At 32.3% G+C, this 17,636-nt stretch overlaps 1 protein-coding gene and 1 pseudogene across 3 annotated transcripts in view; both read left to right on the top strand.

Annotated features, from left to right (window-relative positions):
• The first annotated feature begins 1,567 nt into the window (after positions 1 to 1,567).
• Positions 1,568 to 17,636, top strand: part of LOC118204317 (choline-phosphate cytidylyltransferase B-like) — a 107,877-nt gene continuing 91,808 nt past the window's right edge. The window contains exons 1-2 of one of the 3 annotated variants that reach the window (XM_085818962.1): positions 1,568 to 1,914; positions 2,070 to 2,216. The gene's annotated coding sequence lies outside the window, so the exon portion shown is untranslated. The other 2 variants (XM_085818963.1, XM_085818964.1) reach the window with 2 other exon arrangements.
• LOC146996858 (SCAN domain-containing protein 3-like) lies at positions 12,208 to 13,209 on the top strand (annotated as a pseudogene).

Raw genomic sequence — 17,636 nt, forward strand, 5'->3', positions numbered from 1 at the left:
GTCATTGGTTGTAGTCATATCTTCACATTACAGAAGTGTTTTAAATGACGAAAAATGTTTTGGCTATGTCAAATTTAAAAAAAATCGCAAATAACGAAATTTAACTTTTCATTTGGTCTCGAGGTTCCTATACTTATACTTGGGAACGTTTTGTACTCGTTATGAAAAAATAAATTAGAAGAAGTTTGATTCCCGTACGACAAAAACTGATTGGGATATTTAATTCAAAATTTGCAATTTTTTATGTCATTTTCAACTTGCCTTGAGGAATCGGGTACCTAATCCTATAAAAATCATTGTCAAAATGTTGGCTCCTGGAAACCTCGATTTTTGGAGGGCAACGGGCTTAGTACTGCAAATTTATTAGGGGGGGGGCAAGAATTGTTTTTGCATAGGGGCCCAGAGGCCTAGTTACGCCACTGGTCAGTCTGATTCTATCAGGGACGCCTGGAGTCCCTCTATTGGCCCCTTTCTGATCTTGTATTTATAGTTGTAATCGGCTGTACTTAACTTTATTTTAACTCATGTTCCTTTAAAGGGGTTCTTAGTATTTAATTACAAATCTTCTTAAAAGAGGTTTTTAAACTTGGCCTTAAAAACTATTAACATTGTACTAAAATTAGAGAGCTGTTTTAGCGAACAACACACCAAAACGATCCAGCGTTATTCTGACATACTGTAGTAATTTGCCCCCCTCAAAAGTTGCCGCCCGGGACAAGAATCTCGGTTTGCCCCCTCCCGCTAGATCCGGGAATGCTTACATCTTTTTTTTTTATTGGTGTGCTGCAAAAGAGAATAGTTTTTGTATCAATCATCCTTTGAAATAGCACATTATGCTTATAACCAGGGCTTAAATTGAGACGGAGATGGGCTAAACTACTTCTTAGTTTCTGAGAGGAATTGTAGTTCCAGCTGGAGCCCTAAATAAGATGAGGTCCGATAATTTATTTTTTATTTAACTATTTGTAATTAATTTAATAATTTATTAAATTTATATTTATCTCTTTACATTTCTTTTAACTTTGGTTTAATCATTTAATTATTTTAATTTATTATTTTTTCTTCCTTCCTGACAGGTTTCGATAGGGCTCCGGCATTTCAAATTTTAGAAATTAAGCTCTGCTCGTCGTATAGTTATATGAGTTTATAATTCAGTAAAACGTTGTTTAACTATCATATACGATAGAAATAATTTTAATTATAGAGTAAAACAGAGAAAAGTATCGTAATGTATAGCATTTTAAATGGTTATCAACAACGCATGTAAATGCCGTAAATCTGGAGGAAGAAATTTTTCCCATTGAATGAACAGTAACCTCCATTGAATGAACAATGAAAGTTGGCGCTAAGCGAAAGAACTGCTAAGACATGCGAGCTTATTTACGCTACTTAAAAGAAACTAACTCCCCAAACATTAATTTCTTAATTAGAAATTATGCTTGTAAAGAGCCTTAGGCTGAATTGTTTGTAACCCGAGACTTCTAGTGAATTGTTGTTAACTGACGTTGTTTATGTTATTTGCTGTGAGCATGGATGTGGCGGCGCTGGCTTTCTTGGTTCATTTGATTAATTTTATATTATTAATTATTCGAGTTATGTGAAATGAAAATTGTAGTGGTATATACAATGATTACATTTGGATATATTCTAAGGAAGATATAAAATTAACATCTTATTAGATACAATACTGTAGTAATATTCTAAACATTTGCTGACATTTTCCTCAATATTTCTTTTTCCCCTGTGCAACACGTGACAACCTGACGACGCAAATGTTTTTCGTTTCGCATTTGTGTGTAACGTGAATGATGCATTAGTGCGAAGTTCGAAGGTGAGAATCCGATAAATGATTATAGAATCGGGTTATAGATTTATGCTGTATTCATTTTCGTGCCGAAATTTATTATAAAACGGGTAGGGAAATTCGCTTTAATAGAATTACTTTGGTTAGTTTACCAAAAAAAAAAAAAAAAAAAAAAAAGATAGTGACACGTTACCTTAAACTAGTAATTTAAAAGGTTTTACACTTCATGTTTTCAAGCGTTCTTAGTTTACTTCCTGTTTTCCAGATCTATGACCTGTGGGACAACTGATTCACTTTTATACTGCTAGATAAGATTTTAAGAGATACTTTGTTGACGTCTTGAGTATTTCATCACTTTGATAATTCGGGGAGTTATTTAAGCTATGAAACTTCTGCGAAGATTCTTTGATTGGTACGTATTCTTAAATATTAATCAGCAGTTTTTTCTTTTCTTTATCTGGTATTCTTATGAAAATTTTAAAACTTTCTATACTCAGTCGCAATAAGCCAATGGTATTATTTTATTTTTCAAATTAATATACTTTGGTATTTTGTAAATATTTCATAAGTGTTAATTTTGGAAGTAATATCTGTTTATGCTCTAATCTCTTTAAAATCACTTTTCCAAAAATATTTGAGTGTATTTGTATGTTTAACATAAAAGAGAATCAAGTAGACAGACAATATTCAGCTTATTTAAAATATGTAATGTTGAGTGTTATAATACTAGATACCTTTTAACTGTCATTTATATTTCTTAGTTGCAACAGCACTGTCCTTTTTTATAAATAAACAAAAAATTAAAACAGTGTTTTTATTTATTTTGCTAATCTGTGCATTTCAGAAGTACTTTTGGCTACTTTTTCTGTCATCTATTTGATTTATAGGAAACTATAAGTAAAACGTTATCAGTATTTATATTAAAATTTATAATATAGGAGAATTTTCTTTAGTAATAATGTAAGAACAGAAAATTGTTATTGAAGAATTCTTATGTCTCATGTAAATGTGGAAAGTAAACCAAAAATATGTTTAATATGTGTTTTTCATCAAGTTCTCACCTTGATAATTGCAGCATACAAGTTTTGAATTTATTTTGTAAGGTTAAAAATTATGCTTAAGAGGTCTTAAAATTAGGGATAACATTTTTTGCTTAAAATTGCAAATTGGTAACTAAAATTAAAAAAACACTAGCTTCATTAACATTATAGTATATATTATAGCTTTATAAAGGAAAAGAAGGAAATATAGCAGTGAAGGCTATTAGTAACTCACACAATAAACAAGGGATCATAAATAGGCTAAGAATTTTATTATAACATAATTTAATAATAACTTTAGGAGATTTTAAAGGTATCTTGAATATTAAATAAAGTTATGAATTTGGGATTTTCTTTTTTCTAATTTTCATTATAATGCTGCATTGCTTTCGTGTTCAAATAATTTGATAATTTTCTGAGAAGCTTTTAAAATCCTTTTGCAGGGAAATAGACAGCACACTGAAACAAAGAATAAAGGCATTTACAAGCAATAATAAAATTTGTGAAAATACAGTATTAAATAAAAAAAGTAGAAATGTTGATCTTGTTCATTGTTATGATTCATTGGCAGAATTTGTATGGTTTATAAATATAAATAAACATATAATGCTACTTATTTAGTTACATATATTCATATTATTGCTTTATTTTGTGCACTTTCTTTGAGAATTATTAATGCAAATGCTTGCATATGAAGTTTGTATAGAAATGTTTGTAATCCTAGGCTGTAAATTTTTAAGTTCCTCAAAATTATTGATGCAAGTCACAGGTATTGAATTTTTTTACAAAATTTTGTGATTGATCCCATGATTTTCCCCATAAATTAATTCACATTTATTCTCTTGTGATAAATTTACTATCTTAATTGTTGCATATTTGTTTTCTGTTAAACTAATGGTTGATCTTTGGATTATGGTAACTTGGTGAATTTTTGGCGACCAACTCTGCTACAGCAACCCTCTATTTTTTATTTTTTTTCGCAGCCATTTTGTCTTCACGAAGTAAAGACATGTTTCTTTTCTTTTTATTTACTGAACACTTTTTCCAACAATCTACTAGCCGAATTACACTTATGCTAGAAATTTTATGTAACAAAACTGCTTAATCATGACAAATATTAACTGCAAAATTGGGAAAAAGTGCACAATCGCAAACTCCTTGTGAGTTTTTTAGAATAGCACATACACATAAACCATTTACACGTCGACTTATTTTTACTTGAAAAAACATCCCAGAATTGCACAAAATTGCATTGTACACACTCTTAACTTTATCCATCTACACTGCTATTTTCTCATAAATTACAAAAATTTGTACGAAAATGCAAAAAAATTCTGTGAATCTTTAAACTCTGTAAAAAGCACATATATGAAATTACCTGATCGCGAAATAGTATATACCCTTTCCAAGTATGAACATTTCGACGTATAAAATAAATAAAATAGCCAAAAACTTTTACCTCTAAATTATCTATTATATTATAAACGTCACCAACGAATTCATACCCCAAACATTACAAATGTTACAAATACTTAGTGTCAAATATTTAAATTATTTCCATACACGTTTACTTCAACTGAAACTTATACCAAATTCCTACAAACATAAAATTCACAAAATAACTATCATTTAATTAGAATATCACTAAACCATATACACGTCGACTTATTTTTACTTAAAAAAAAATCCCAGAATTGCACAAAAATGGCATTGCGCACACTCTTCGCTATATCCATGTACACTGCTTTTTTCTCATAAATTAGAAAAATTTCACGAAAATGCATGAAAATACTCAACGTATTCCAAAATACTACAAACATATAACTCACAAAATCACGATCATTAAATTAAAATATAATTAAATTAAAAACCACTACTTAAAATATAAATAAGCACATACATTAACTTAATTAGATTACAATCCTAATTACTTTAAACTAAATCATTGCTAATAACAATTTTCCAATAATACCATATTAACTTATTTACTCCTTACATTTAGAACAATGCATAAAAATAATATCCTCAAATGATTAAAAATTCTAACTTACCTAATCTTCATTACGTGGCACGCACACTTCCACTATTTCACACAACACACAATGAAGCTTAATACAAAATAATATAGTACTACAGTTTTCCAAATCCCCCCCTTTTCCGATTAAAGAACTGTAATTCGTCCATTAATGTCACATGACATATCTCATGATCTCTCATTTCCCTCACGCAAAATAATGCATAATCGGAACTGAGGACTTCTCACATTATTACCAAAGTCCTAGGTAGTAACCTTTATCGCCTCCAAAATGTCGCCAAATTACCAGTTACGATATTTCAAAGATCAGCCAAACTGGTTTATGTAATCATTACCATCATACAGTCTTGTACTAATTTGATATAAAAGCAGATTCTGGGAATTTATCATATAAGTGAACAAAATGTGTACATTATGCCGGTGATTATAATACATTTGCCAAACTGTTTAATGTAAACTGAAGACTGGTATCAAATTTAATCAAATGAAAGAGACATAGTTTTAATTATTGTTTTAAATTACAGCATATTTTTCATTTTTATTCGCAGTTTAATTAAGGTTAAGCCATTACAGGAAACTTTGTTGTAGGGATAATTCACAGATTCATTTTCATTAAAGACAATATTGATTTTGGTATTTTAGGATTAAAGTGGCCGCCTCAGTCAATTGCCAAATTTGGAGGATTAGTTGGCATTCTTAGTAAATATAATCCCCAGACTTACAATCTCCAGTCAATTTGATTTTCAGACTGTTTTAATTGCAATATTGTCCATGTGATATAATCGATTCAGTAATTCTTTTTTCATCTGATATGTTTAGCATTTTAACTTGTAATCACTTCAACAAAAAGGGGGGGGGATTTTTTGGCGATATTTATAATGTGCCACATTTTATATTTTCGCATTCACTTTTGACCATGCAATATTGTTCTGTCATCATCATTATTATTATTATTTAATATTGGCTACTTTTAACTTCCTGTAAATCTGAAAATAAGAATTGGTGTCTTTGTGCTATTTTTAATTCTTTTGTATTCATTATTAATTTTTCTTTTAAATGTTGACCATATTTAAACTATCAGCTGAAAAAGAGACAGTGGTTTTCTCATAAGAGCATGGAATTTTGTTTACAGATTTTAAAAGTGGCCACTATGTGAAATTATTTGTGAGAGAGCCATCACGAAATTGTGAAACAAAAGATAGAGGTTTAGAAGTCAAAGAACAAAAATCAGCGTTATATTTTCAAATTTTCACAGGACTACTTTCGATGGTTTTACCAAACCATCATCCTCAGCTCCAAAAGCACAAATGAACAAGATAAGATGTAATGATTAGATAAGATAAGAAAGCTTGGACAGGAGATCAGCTTCTGACACCATCTGTTGATGAAATCAGAACCAAAACATAGTTTCTTTAAAGGCTGAAGGCAAAGATGGATTAGAATTGGGGTCGTTAACTAGAACAGAAAGATTTTTTTGAATGTGAAATGCCTCTAGGAAATCCAGTTCACCAATGAAAGATGTTTTTTGAATAATTTTGGCAGCAGAAAAATTGAAAGTGTGATTTTCAGACCAACAGTGTTGGGCAACAGAAGACTTCTGTGGTTCCTTTTTTCTAACATATGCCTCATATTCCTTAATGTGAAATTTTAAGGCTCTCTTAGTTAGGCCAATGTAAATTAAACCACACTGACAAGGAATCCTGTAAATACCCCAGGAATTCATATCCGGAATGGGGTCATTGAGTATAGAACTCGGAATTCTATTAAAGGGAGAACTTTCGATGCTAGAGAAATGAAATTCGCAAAGTCTGGTTTCTAGACATCTTAATGCATCCTCTACTGGAACATTGGTAAATAATGATTTTACATCAAAAGAAACCATGAGTAAATTTCTATGAGAAATGTTTTTAACCTTTTTTATAAACTCTATCGAATTTTTTTTTCTATTTAATTTTATTGAATTAAATAGGGAAAAAAAATTCAAAATGAATTTTATTTAGTTCAATAGAATTGAAAACTCTATTGAATTGGTGTAAATGTTATTGTCTAATAGAGTTGAAAATCTAGAAACTAAATATTTAGCTAATGGATACGAGGCAGTACCTAAATCTGATGCAATAGAGCGGAAAGGAATAACACTTTTATGAATTTTGGGAAGAGCATATAATCTCGCACAGTTCGCAACAAGATGGGATAAGCGAATGTTTTAAGTTGCTTGAAAGGATTTGTGAAGATTTGATCGCGGTTTTTATTTTTGACAGGTCCGAAGGTGAAGGATCTTTAGGGATCGGATTATATGGTCCTTTGTTTAAGAGTTTAGTGACACCATCGATGTAAGTGTTCTTAACCATTACAACTATATGGCCAACTTTGTCGGCCTTTAAAATGATAATATCCGGGTCAGAATGAATTTCGCGCATTGTAGCTCTCTCTCACGGTTTCAAAGGTTTATTCCGAATTCCAAGTTTTATACTCAAGGACCCCATTCCGGATATGAATTCCTGGGGTATTTACAGGATTCCTTGCCAGTGTGGTTTAATTTACATTAGTCAAACTAAGAGAGCCTTAAAATTTCACTTTAAGGAACATGAGGCATATGTTAGAAAAAAGGAAACACAGAAGTCTTCTGTTGTCCCACATTGTTGGTCCGAAAATCACACTTTCAATTTTTCTGCTGCTAAAATTATTCAAAAAACATCTTCCATTGGTGGATTTTCTAGAGGTATTTCACATTCAAAAAAAATCTTTCTGTTCTAGTTAACGACCCTGATTCCAATCCATATTTGCCTTCAGCCTTTAAAGAAATTTTGTTCTAGTTCTGGTTTCATCAACAGATGGCGCCAGTAGCCTATCTCTTGTCTAGGCTTTCTTATCTTATCTAATCATTACTTCTTATCTCGTTCATTTGCGCTTTTGCAGCTGATAATGATGGTTCGGTAAAACCATTGGAACTAGTCCTGTGAAAATTTGAAAAATATAATGCTGATTTTTGTTGTTTGACTTCTAAATTAATATTTGTTCAGCGTGTTATTGTATCTTAATTAAAAGATAGAGGCTTGCCAACACTTATGATTCATATTTAGGAGAACTTATGTGATGGAAGCATGTAAGATGAGACAAAATACAGTCAAAAGTCTTTAATCCAGACTCGTAGGGACTTCGGTAATTCCGGATTATCGATTTTTCCGGATTATAGATCATCATTTTAAATCTGGTAAGATGGCATGCAGAAATTATAAAATTAAAAATATGAAACCGTAATTTATGAAATAAAGAGCAATTGTGATCTAAAGGGTATCAAAATTTACAAAAAAAAAAAAAGCTTAATATTTATTTGTTTACTTTATTAAACATTTCTTTCAACCCGTGCATGCGTAAAGCATACATTATACATAGCCGAAATTAGAAAATTGCAACCAGAAAACTATTTGATTTGTATTCGTGATATTTATAATGACGAGGAATTTGATTTAAATCATATCAAAGACGGAGTACATCGCGATGAAATACTACATTTAAATAGGAATTATAAGCCTAATACAATAAAAACATCTGCCCTGAAGATAACGATAGTGCTGACAGATCAACTTCCAGTTCATTGCATGCCGCGAGGTCCCGCCGCCCAGATCAGCGTGAAATTGATAAACAGATTTCGGAATGGTTAGACAAACAAAGGATATGCCTTTATCCATTTTTTGGAGCAATTCCACTTTTTGTTTGATGGACATCGAAACATACTTTCGTTTTGTAGATCCTTTGGGAGCTCCAGCATCGGAAATTCTATTTGACATAATCGAAAGTTCAAGCTTACTTTTATAAAATTGCTCTTACAGTCTGCAAAAAATAATAAGCCAGATCCAATTCGAAGAATAAGGAACAACGCAATCATTAACATTAACTGAAATAGGTAATTAGATAATTTTAGCTTATACCATCCGTAATACATTAAATGCACACGCGAAAACTTATTCTGCGCTTGTGCACACGCATATGCGCAGTCGTAAAGGTCTTACGCGCACGCGTAAACGCCTATGCGCATGCGTCAACACGGCGCATGTGCAGAAAGTTTTTAGCTTTGAGGTGCGGATTATGGGTGTCCGAATTAACGACTTTTGACTGTATTTGATTTTTTTTATACAGCAATTGCCCAAAATAGGATCTCCACAATTGCAAATAAATGGTTACTCTTCAGTTATCAGGATTGGATTCAGTAACGTATGTATGCCTGCATGTGTGTATTCATGTATGTATGTACTTATGCATGTGTGTGTATACACACAAATGTACCTACATATATACACATGTGCATACACACATACATTTTTTATTTTGATGTCTTGCAGAGAAAATTTTAGTTTTATTTTTGTACAAACATCTGTTTATATATTCGGATGAGTAAGAATTGAAATGCCGTCGAGTAGTGCCTCGATGGCATTTATTACTCCATTTAGCACTGCCCCACAGCTGCTGTGTTGTTTGTGTATGACACCCAATTTGTGGTCCACAAAATTGTAGTTGTGGTTGACAGCAAAATTTTCAAAGCCTGCATCTCGCAGTTCTTCTGACTTTCATAACTTCCAGTAGTTAGTATAAATAACACTTCCTTCTGTGATTCTTCTTCTTATTATTATTATTAGGCGGTAAGATATCTAGCGCCGGCCCTCAATGAAGCTTAAATATATGTGGGAATTTATTTATTCAGAACTCTGATAAGTAATAAGCATGTGCAAGAAATGGACATAAGTATAATAAATAACTAAACAAATGCAATTCAGATTTAATTGTCTTCAGGGTGTAATAGAAGCAAGATAAAATTTAACGGGACAACTTGTTGTTAGTTGCCAAGCTCACGATGCATAGCCAAATATGTATAGTGAAGGATAGCTAAATTTGATGATGATAGCTGCTAATTTTAAAGGTTTTCGGATATTGCAAAACAACAGTGAAATTTTCCAATTAACAGATTTTCAAAAGAAACATGGAGAAGCGGTAATAAATGAAGATGATATAAAGAAAGTTTTTCATTGTGATGACAATGCTTCTCAATCATCAATCAATTAATGAATGGCGAAATCTGTAGTATGGTTTAGGTTCGGAAAATACCGCTACCGATAGTGAAGAAAGTGACAGAAAAGTTACTGAAAACAAGAAAATATCGATTGACAAGTTAGTCAGAATTCTCGAAACAGCTGTTACAGGATTTCAAGATTATGTCTGTCTACAGAATTAAAGAGAAAGTATTAGCACAAAAAAACAAAGCAAGCAATCTCAACAACTTACATTAAAAAAATGTTTAATAAGGTAAACAAATAAATATTAAGCTTTTTTTGTTGTAAAATTTGATACCCTTTAGATCATAAATACTTCATTTTTTCATAAATCACGGTTTTGTATTTATAATTTCTATATGCCATCTTACTAGATTTAAACTGATGATCTAATATTCGGAATCGCCGAAGTCCCGACGTGTCCGGATTTCGGACTTTGTACTGTATATCAATGTGTAAATGAAGAAAGTCAATGGAGTGCACTATGCCAAGTTTGTGCAATTCTCTGATGTTTTTTGAAGTGAAAATAGGTCGATGTGTACATGGATAAAGTCAAGGGAGTGCGCAATGCCTAGTTTGTGCAATTCTGTGATTTTTTTTAAGTGAAAATACTAGGTCAATGTGTACATGGATACCGAGTTTGTGCAATTCTTTGACTTGTTATTTTGCCTTTGTGTAGTGGCGATTTTAGTGATTGCTGCTACACGAAGCCAAAATAAGGAGTCAAAGAATTTCACAAACTCTGTATTCATGTACTGCCAAAAATCACCGATTTTCACCAAGTGTTTTTTTTTTTTTTACCTGTACATATACTTTTACCTACACTCCCTTTCACGGAACTGCACCTCTTTATTTTTATACATAATTTTCAATATAGTAGTTTGCTTAAAAAAGATTTCAAAATTTCTTTTTTAAATTTTATGACTTTTGCGCTAATACAGTACAACATTTGAGTTCCGGACTCATCGAGACCATGACGATTTCAGATTTGGGGGTTTTTCTGGATATTAGATCATCAGTTTAAAACTAGTAAGATGTTTTGTAGAATTATAAAATTAAAAATATGAAATTGTGAATTATGAAATAATGAAACATTTATGATATAAAGGGTAACAAACTTTACAAAAAAAGCTTAATACTTTTTTGTTTACTTTATTAAACATTTCTTTCAATGTAGGTTGTTTAAGTGGTTTTTTTTTTTTTTTTTTTTTTGTGCTAATACAGTCAAAAGTCGTTAATCCGGACTCGTCGGAACTTCGGCGATTCCGGATTATCGATTTTTCCGGATTATAGATCTATAGATCTATATATCATCAATTTAAATCTGGTAAGATGGCATGCAGAAATTATAAAATTAAAAATATGAAACCGAAATTTATGAAATAAAGAACAATTATGATCTAAAGCAGTCTTTCCCAAAGTGGGCGATAATGCCCCCTTGTGGGCGTTTGAGACATAGAGGGGGGCATTAAGGGGCCCAGAAAAAAATGGGGGGCATTGACGTGGGTTAGGGGGCGATGGTAGATTTGTAATTTGATATACTTTATATTTTAAATTTCACTAGAATTAAAACCTACCTACTACACAATAACGAATACTTAGTTTATATGTCTACCCTGTATGACGATATAAAAACTTAAAATACTTAACATAGATTTCATAGGATAGCCCACACGCCGTATGCGCGTACGTTGTAAAATGGACGAAAAACATACAGCTGTGTAAATGCATGAATGGCCAAATGTGGCAAACATTCCGGGGGAAAAGACTAACTGCGGGAGCCGGTGCACTTATGATGTTGTGCTCCGTAGACGTACTGTCCGTTTTCGTTTGGAGAAACCTTCAGCGCTTTTACGCATGTGTCAGGTCTGCTTCGAGTTCATCAAAATAGGGTTGAGACAAAAGAGAAATGTTTACTTAACATGCATGCTTCCGTGCTTCTGAAAAACTGGTTTGAGGAAAAAGTCCATCTCAGCGTATCGCCCCTTTTCAGAATAGAATCATCAAGAGGTGGCGGTTTTGCAGTACGAAAACGGACTGTACATGGTAGCAATCGGCTGGTTCATCGATACTTGTCCTAACTTGCTCAGTACGATTGAGCGTCGAAAGAGATAAACGAGTTTGTGCGTGTTTGTCTTATTCCTGTCGGTGCTTGCTGTATTTAAATCCTATATAAAAGCTCGTAATTTTTCTTATATTTTCATTAGTGGTTTCGAGCGCTATCTTTAACCGAGTATTTAAGTTCAACACTTTATTTACATATTTTTGAAAAAAAAAGCCATGTCGCAAGCAAAAAAGAAGAAACGGCAATACAGTGTAGAATATATTAAATATGGATTCATAGAAAATTTGACAAACACATCTCTGCCTTTGTGCCTTCTTTGTTCAAAAACATTTTCAAATGAAGCGATGAAGCCTTCAAGACTTCAAGATCATTTAAATAAAATGCATCCAGATAAGAATGACAAAAATGTAGCCTATTTTCAAGATCTGGAAAAGAAGCATAGTGCTCAGCCAAGTGTATCGAAACTTTTTTCGATGGCTGCTAAACAAGTCAATGACGGACTTCGAGCTTCATACAATATCTCTCTGTTAATTGCTTAAACAGGTAAACCACACACCATCGGAGAAGCGTTAATTTTGCCGGCGATAAAAGAAGTTATAACTACTGTGCTCCATAAACCGGCGGCAGATATAATTCGAAAAATTCCTTTGAGCAATAATTTTGTGCAAAGATGAATTGATGAAATGGCTGAAAACATTGAAGAGTCATTGTGCAATCATCTGAAGACTAGTCAATTTTCAATTCAGTTGGATGAGTCCACTTTACCAACTAATGAAGCATTGTTGTTGTCTTACGTGAGGTTCATTAAAGATGAAAAAATATGTCAAGAACTTTTATTTGCTAGAAATTTAGAGACAGACACAAAAGAAGAAACCATATTTAAAACACTGAAAAAGTTTTGTGATGAAAAAGGAATTACCTTGAAGAATATTATATCAGCTATGACAGGGTCTCAAAAAGGCTTCATGTCGTACTTAAAAAACAAAATTCCTGATGTGATTGCTGTACCTTGCATTATACATCAACAGCATTTAGTTGCTAGAAATTTAAGTGAACGACTGTTTCAATCATTGCAACATGTCATCAGAGCAGTCAATAAAATCCGAAACAACTCTTTAAATGACAGATTATTTAATCAGCTTTGTGTTGCTAATGATGAAGATTTCAACAGATTGATCTTTCACACAGAAGTGCGTTGGCTATCAAAAGGAAATTGACTTGTTTTTACGATCTGTTTGACTCTGTCATAGAGTTCTTGGAAAACAAAGACACAGCCTTGCGCAAAACCCTCATCACATCAAAGAATGATATTGCATACCTGACAGACCTTTATACATTGTTTAATTATATGAATCTCCAACTTCAAGGCGATGACTTGAATTTAATAAAAACAAAAAATATCATCGCTGCTTTCGTAGCCAAGCTGTTCTTACACAAGAAGAATATCTGCAGACGTGAGTTCCATAATTTTCCCAATTTATCAGTATCCTGCAACAACAACGACTTGCTCGTCTACTGCCAACATTTGGAAAATCTTCACATTGATTTCATTGAAAGATTCCAGGACATTTTGAAATTGGAAATACCAGACTAGGTGTTAGATCCTTTTTCAAAAGTCAACATAGCAATATCACCTCAGCTGGAAGAAGAACTTATAGAACTGACAACGAACGAGGAAATAAAAAGCAAATATAAAAATGGCTACCAACAATTTTGGCTACAAAGGTCAATTCCGCAGTTGTACCCTGGATTGTGATCGATCTTTCAACAATTTTTGATATCATTCCCATTGTCATATTTGTCTAAATGTGGATTTAGCACTGTGACATCGCTGCTTACTAAAAATTATTTGCAAGTTACCAAACGCGGCGACTTACGACTGTTTTTGAGTAAAATCGAACCTGATATCAACAAACTTGTTAAAAATCATCAAATTCATCCATCCTATTAGATTAGTTTAAAAACTAAAATTGATTACCTATCTATATTGTTTCTTTTAATTTGATTAAAATATATTATTAATATTATAAAGTTGCGTTTTAATTGCTCTCCCTGGTAAAAATTTCTAGTTTAGAATGTAAGTTTAAACACCAGAACCGACTAATATAGCACACTATAACTAAATGAATTAAAGTAATGAAATTGTGGTTTTTAAGTTTTAGGAGTGTATAAAAAATGGGGGGGGCGATGAAAAATAATTGATTTTCAAAGGGGGCGGTAGAAGAAAAAAGTTTGAGAAACACTGATCTAAAGGGTATCAAAATTTACAAAAAACAGAGCTTAATATTTATTTGTTTACTTTATTAAACATTTCTTTCAATGTAAGTTGTTTAAGTTGCTTCGTTTTATGTGATAATACTTTCTCTTTAATTCTATAAACAGACATAATTTCTTCTTCAGTTACAAAGTTCCACTGTTCAAGTCCTATAATAGCTGTGTCGAGAATACCGACTAATTTGTCAATCGAAATTTTTTCGTTTTCAATAACCTCTGTGTCACTTTCTTCACTATCGGAAGCGAATTAAATGATGAGGAATTTGATTTAAATCATATAAAAGACGGAGTACATCGAGATGAAATACTACATTTAGTAAGGAATTAGCCAAATAAAATAAAAACATCTGCCCTGAAGATAAGGATAGTGCTGACAGATCAACTTCCAATTCATTGCACACCGCAGGGTCCGCCCCCTTCCCTGCCGCAGAGCAGCGTGAAATTGATAAACTGATTTCGGATTGGTTAGAGAAACAAAGGATATGCCTTTATCCATTTTTTGCAGCAATTAACACTTTTTGTTTGATGGACATCGAAACATACTTTCGCTTTGTAGATCCTTTGGGAGCTCCAGCATCGGAAATTCTATTTGACATAATCGAAAGTTCAAGCTTACTTTTATAAAATTGCTCTAACAGTCTGCAAAAATTAATAAGCCGGATCCAATCCGAAGATTAAGGAACAATGCAATCTGCAACATTAACTGAAATACATAATTAGATAATTTTAGGTTATACCATCCGTTATACATTAAACACACATACGTAAACATATTATGCGCATGCGCACATGCATATGCACAGCCGTAAAGGTCTTACGCGCATGCGCCAACGCGATGCATGCGCAGAAAGTTTGTAGCTTTGAGGTCCGGTTTATAGATCATTTCGGATTATGGGTGTCCGAATTAACGACTTTTGACTGTATTTTCTCTTTTATTCTGTAGACAGACATAATCTCTTGTTTAGTTACAGTGTTGAAGTCCTGTAACTTCTGGTTGTGTTGAAGTCCTGTAACTTGTCAATCAAAATTTTCTCCTTTTCAGTAACTTCTGTGTCACATTCTCCACTATCGGTAGCGGTTTTTCTGTGGATTTAGAACCATACTACAGATTTCGCCATTCATAATATAAAAACTTCTTTTGCATCATCTTCATTTATTACTGCTTCTCCACATTTCTTTACAAAATCCATTAATCGGAAAATTTCATTTTTGGTTTGCGATATCCAAAAACCTTCACATTTGCGGCTATCATATTCAGCATTCTCACCATGAAATATAGTAGCTGGTTATAAATTATGCCAAACGTTTTTTTTTAAGTATCTGCTGACATATCCTTCTATGATCTTATGATGCTCCGCACAGCAGATTTTATGCAAAAATATTTCAAAAATTCTTCAATAGTCTTGTCTGATATTATTCAAGAAATTTAACATGGCTTTTAAAAATTCTACTTTATATTTACATTTCAGCGTGTGTACTATTCCGATAGCCATAGGCTGAATAATGGGCATACAGTTTGGAGGAAAGAATACTACAGACACATTATCTTTCACTAAAACTTTAACTGAATTTTGAGCCGAACAGTTGTCTACAATCAGGACAATTTTTCTGTCATCTGCTGAGCCTCGGGTATGAAATGATTTTCAAACCAATCATTCTATAATCTTCCAGCATGTGTGCTTGGCAATTTTACATGAGTATGCGTGCATCATGTTTTTTACAACATTTATTATTTTACTGTTTTGGGCATGAAAAACGACAGAAATGGGTGAATATTGATTATAAATTTGTTAAGAAATGAAATATTAACCTTATTGTTGCAAAATACAAATTATGCCACCTTCAAATGAAGGTAAATTATTTTTAAATACTTACGTTAGCCAGGTGGAAAGACAATGATGTATTTCATTATAAAAAATTAAAATTTATTCCTTAATAACTATATTTTAAAATCTAAGCTAGTTTTAATATTCATCTGTCCTGTATTGTTGATTTATCATCAAATGGAAGACAACTTGTCAGAAATAAAAATCTCTTATAGCCAACTCATCACAGCTCTTGTTATTTCAGTTCCAGTGCCATTGAGGACATTTGAGGACAGTTCTTTTACTTTTACTTGCTGTCTTTTTTTTTTTATTTTTATTCCGATCATATATAACAATCAAAAGTATGCCATCATTTTCACTCTTGAGGTAGCAATTCAGTTGCTGTCTCTTCAGTATATGCCTTTTAGCAAACTTATATATTTATTTGTACATTCCAAAATTTCATCTAGCATATTTATAGCAATTATTTTCAAAAATGATTCTATTTCATTCTCTGTATCCTTGGAATGCTGTTTTAGGCCAGGTAACAAAATCACAATATTCATGTTATTTGACTTTATTTTGAATTTATTCACCTTATACGAGCAGTTTGCATACTTCTGTTTTCGTCGCTTAGAAGATTTATTCTAACATAGAATAACATATCATCATCATTCCTTTTTTCTATATCATTACTATCATCACCATCTGAAATTTATTGTTCAGATTCACTGCTGATATTATTTATCTCTATATTTTCCTCACTCAAATAGTTATTGTTCTCACATCCAAAGGTTTTCTTGTCTTCTTTTTCTTCATCAGATCATTCTTGAAGAATGCGAGCAAAATCAGCTGGTTGCACATATATGTATTTTTTTGGGGGGGGGGCCTTGAAAACTGATATAAAAAATTGAGTCGAATTTATACAAATTAAAATAATGCACGTCAATTAATAACACAAAATATTTGAGAAAAAATATTTTTCGAATTTTCACCCACGACCATGCATATGTCTTAACTTTTACGAAGAAGCTGCCACATAACACAAAAGCCCAGTTAAAAAAAAAAAAAAAAAGGCACATATGTGCTAACATTCCTGTTAGCACATTCTATGATGTGGGAAAGGGTTGAAAGGAGTAATAGAAATGACTTTCAGGCGTCTCAGTTGTAATATATGAAAAATGTGCATTAAAAATGGAATTTGTCATAAACTTCGTTCATGATTCATGTGCTGGAAGGTTTAACACTTGTGTCATCCGTGCTTTTTTATTCGCACAATATATAATGGGGAAAATCTTTACTTCTGTAAATGCTTGAGGTTGTGTATATTTCTGATTACGAAAGTTTACACTTGTGCGTTCCTACAGCATTTGCACATGCTAAAATTGTTAGTCTTGCTTTTGAATCTGACACCAGTTGGAGCCTTTTTTGTAAAGGCTGCCAAGGTATTTTGTGGCACATATTGCCAGAAAAGACCAGTTTCATCAGTGTTGTAAATTTGTTCTGGAGCTAACTTTTCACTATTAATGAGTTCAATGAATTCATTTGCAAGTAGTTCAGCAGCT

This window comes from Stegodyphus dumicola, chromosome 6, assembly GCF_044657685.1.
Source record: "Stegodyphus dumicola isolate Sdum_Otavi_A_Nest chromosome 6, ASM4465768v1".
Lineage (NCBI taxonomy): Eukaryota > Metazoa > Arthropoda > Arachnida > Araneae > Eresidae > Stegodyphus > Stegodyphus dumicola.